Source organism: Lepisosteus platostomus, chromosome 10, assembly GCF_059453375.1.
Source record: "Lepisosteus platostomus isolate fLepPlt1 chromosome 10, fLepPlt1.hap1, whole genome shotgun sequence".
NCBI lineage: Eukaryota > Metazoa > Chordata > Actinopteri > Semionotiformes > Lepisosteidae > Lepisosteus > Lepisosteus platostomus.
In genome coordinates, this window is record NC_142620.1 from 194,882 (window position 1) to 199,465 (window position 4,584).

The following is a 4,584-nucleotide window of genomic DNA, read 5'->3' on the forward strand; positions in this document are numbered from 1 at the left end:
GATACTGTATTAGTGTGCTTCTACCCATAACAATTCCCAGATCCACAAGTATACTGAATAGTGTATATTAATTTTGTTAGACATGTATTGGCTCTATGGCTACAAAAATATAAAGGACTGGGTATAAAAGAGTTTGGTGTGAAGAGCTAGTTCAGCACTGGAAGCACAGTCTACCACCCTATCACTGCTATCTCAATTCAGCATTTTTTGATGGTGAAAAATTAACTTCATAATAGAATCTTCACATTGTAAATAAAATGAATTACAGTACATCTGTACCAGTTATGTTGATCCATAATATGGATTTAATAGAATATATATTATTTCTTCTGTTAAACTAAATCATAAAGGTGCATAGGATTACTGAATGAATTTTGTTTCTCCCCAGACTGATTGCAAAAATTCATAAAGTGAAGAACTCTTAAGAAAAATAAATTTTAGACATTGAACAGTTATATTTTTCACTTAAACATAGTTTTGATTTCAGTCAGACACGGTCATTCGTAAGTATTTAATTGAAATAAAATGTACCATTTTTATGTACCGTAGGTACTTTGAGTTAGAGCACATCTGTAAATTCTGATATAAGTATATGTCACAGGAGTAGCCTTAGGTTGTGAAAAAAGTGCCCAACTTTCAGGCTATGTAACCATGGCAAAACTGTCCTGCCAGGCCACTGAGCCACGCAGCAACAGCTTTTGTGGTCCTGCAGTTCTGAGAATCAGGGCTGTGACAAACAGCAAGCCGAGCTCCACACAAAGGGTCTTGGAGCAGCGTCAGGATCTTTGGATCAGCTAAGTGGCCGATGGATGAGGCAGGTGTGAATAAGAAGGGAAAGCTATTAGCAAGAAGTGGGCAGGGGAGAGTAAAAAACTGCCTTTCCTCCGTGAATGGAGAAAGGTTGGCGAATCAAATCTGATAAGACGACTGCAGGAGTCAGAAATAACCAGAAATAAAAGAAGGAAAAAATTCAGCAGGGGAAAAATACCTGCTCATTCAGGGATCTAGGACAAGAGGCTTGAGGTGCAGTTCACTGAAGAAGTGTTGCTGATGCTGCAGCTCACTCAAACTCAGAGCAGTGAGGTGAACAGAGAGAAAGCCTTAAATAGTCTGCTCCTGCAACAGATAATTTAATTATTGGCTGCCCAGTTGAAAAAAGGATGGCTGTCTGGAAACACGTCCAGACTGAGTTCATATGGCTTCAGATTGGGATTGAGACCATGTGCGAATGTGCTTGTTGTCAGTGGCAACGCCAGCACAGTTATGATGGGACCATCATTCCAGACAGTTAGTTTGTTGATTTATTTCATCCTTTTTGTTTTTTTATCCTGGTTTCCTTGAAGGGAGTTATAAAAGATACCTGAGGCAGGAACATTTTTTTGTTTATTTTGAACTTACAGTATTGAGCAATACAATGTGCAATATTAAAATGTCTGCAAGTCTTCAGATTCCATAGTCATTTGTGCCTATCTTGTGATAGCCCCATGCATCTGCTACGGTGCCACACCATAGTAGTAAATAGAGACTGCTGTGCCACAGCCTCACACCATACAGCAGCAGCCACACCACAATAGGAAGATCCCAAAGGAGTGGAGAAGAGGCAAGATGGCAGTCCACTGAAAAAAAGACATGAAAGCTTAAGTGGACAATCAACATATTGACTGTAGTGTCACTGTAGTACAAGAGGATAATAAGGAATGTCAGGTGGATATGATAATAAATTAATAAATGAAGCAATTTTCCAAAACTATATAGCCAAATGTTCTGGGAAAAGTAATGTTTTCCAGTAAATTGTTAAACTCTAACAAAATAAAGTATTCAGTATATATTTTTATATTTTTCAATTCAATTCAACTTTATTGTCATTAAACTTGCACAGATGCATAGTATAATGAAAAGTGTTTCTCATTAGTCACTGCTCATTATATAAATAGGACAAAAGATAAGACAATAGACAGTAACACAATAGCAAAAACAGTAACATAAATAATAATAATAACATAACATAAATAACATGTAATCAAGTAATCAAAACTGTGCAAAATTCCGCAAACAGAGAAAATATAACAGGACAAAAACAGTGCAAGGTAATTCTTGGAACAGTGCAAAAAAAGTATGGTTAAAAATAGTATGGTTAATTAATAAATATTAAATATTATTACGACCGGTACAGTTTTACTGGGCTATCGAGGGGACAGTACAATTTCGGCTTACATGTGTGTGTAGTGGTGTAGGAGTACAGTCATTGTGGGTACAGGAAGACGTTAGGAGAGATCATAATATGGTGGGAGGGGGTGGGGGCGTCACCAACTTGACAGCTCTGGGGAAGAAGCTATTTTGGAGTCTAGTTGTGTGCGACTGGAGTGACCGGAACCTTCTGCCAGATGGTAGGGGAACAAACAAGTTATGACTGGGGTGAGTGGGGTCAGACATAATTTTGGTGGCTTTTTTCAGACTCCTGGTGTTGTATATTTCCTGGATGGATGGTAAGGCACTGCCGATGATGTGTTGGGCAGTTTTGACCACCCGCTGTAGTGCCTTACGATCGGATGTGGTGCAGATTTTTTTAGATAAAAATCTTTTTCCTCTTTTTTTATAGATTGTGTATAACTTCTCTACCTTTTCCATTCCATAGGATACTTACATACTTCATATATAAAAAAACAGCAGCTCACTACCCCCTTCTCCACATACCCATTACCTGCCTGAGCACAATATTTTTAACATCATAAACAAAATGTATCTTGATGTTTAATCTGAGATTGATAGTAACCTTATTTTTTCAGGAACTGATGAAAAAGAAACATGGTGTTGTTGCTCATAGGCCCTCAATGTTTGACAGTCTTAAAAAACTTGTATCTCACGATATTCCCTTGTGTACAGTCTTATAGCTTGGATTCTGTCATACAGTTCATATACACCAAGTATGCAACACAAAACTTTGGTTACTCCACAAATTTAATATATAATCGAATGTGTTAATTTTTATTTTTTTCCTTCTGTTTGACTTCCAGAACGTCTGGAGGAACACCAGACTTACGCCATGTCACAATTGGGATCTTTCAATTGTATGATGTAATCCTCCATTTTGTTTCCTCATAAACCTCCCATGGCCTCAGTCAATCATATTGTGCCACAGGGTTCAGTCTTGGGCCCATTGGTTTTTATTATTCATATGCTTCTTCAGGTGTTAGTTGTTGTGTTTTTTTTAAACCTTATGAATGTTCAACATGTAATTAACCTTTACTTGCTCCTTTTCAGCCTACGCACACTGATGCAGCTTCCCACTCAAAAGTCTGAAATATAAACATCTCATTCTAGTAGCTAATACCAACCTTCACCTGATATGAAAACCTTGTGGATAAATTGAAAGCAGGGTTTCATCCTCCTTGATGTTTTTTACAACACACTCACCATTCCGCACTAATAATTGCTTACACTTATATAGCGCTTTTCTGGACACTCCACTCAAAGCGCTTTACAAGTAATGGGGACTCCCCTCCACCACCACCAATGTGCAGCATCCACCTGGATGATGCGACGGCAGCCATAGTGCGCCAGAACGCTCACCACACATCAGCTATCAGTGGGGAGGAGAGCAGAGTTATGTAGCCAATTCATAGAGGGGGATTATTAGGAGGCCATGATCAGTAAGGGCCATTGGGAAATTTGGCCAGGATGCCGGGGTTACACCCCTACTCTTTTCGAGAAACGCCCTGGGATTTTTAATGACCACAGAGAGTCAGGACCTCGGTTTTACGTCTCATTCGAAGGACGGCGCCTGTTTTACAGTATAGTGTCCTCGTCACTATACTGGGGCATTAGGACCCACATGGACCGCAAGGTGAGCGCCCCCTGCTAGTCCCACTAACACCTCTTCCAGCAGCAACCTTAGTTTTTCCCAGTATGTCTCCCATCCAGGTACTGACCAGGCTCACACCTGCTTAGCTTCAGTGGGCTACCAGTGGTGAGCTGCAGGGTGATATGGCTGCTGGACTAGGCCAACAAGGCTGTAAGGCTGAGGGAAACTGTATGTTGACCATTTTGTACCAACAGGTGAGTGGAGTTGCCATGGGCACCAGAATGGGACCCAGCTATGCCAATATTTTTGTCGGCTGGGTAGAAGAACGTTTCTTCGCTTCCTACACTGGCTATGTCCCTGACCTCTACAAGCAATATATTGATGACTGCGTCGGTGCCGTCACTTGTGCCCAGCCATCTACGTTGGAGAAACAGGAAGGAGACTTGGAGACCGCTTCAGAGAAGATGTCAGGGCTGTGAAGATTAAAGAGTTCTCCAAGCCCATTGTTTCCCATTTCACCTCTGACGGCCACGACCACTCTAATCTCTCCGTCTGTGTTCTCAAAGACGGTTTTCCTAACTCATACAATAGAAAGACTACCGAAACCAAACTTATCCTGCAGCTAGGATCACACATTCCCCCATCTCTTAATGACAGACTACTCTTCTTTTAAATTTTCTCCATTCATTGGAGGGTTTCATTTCACACCTCTCTACACCTATTCTGACTTCACACCTCTTGATTGGCCTCTCTTTCTGTCCCCTGCTCCCGCCTCTCACTCC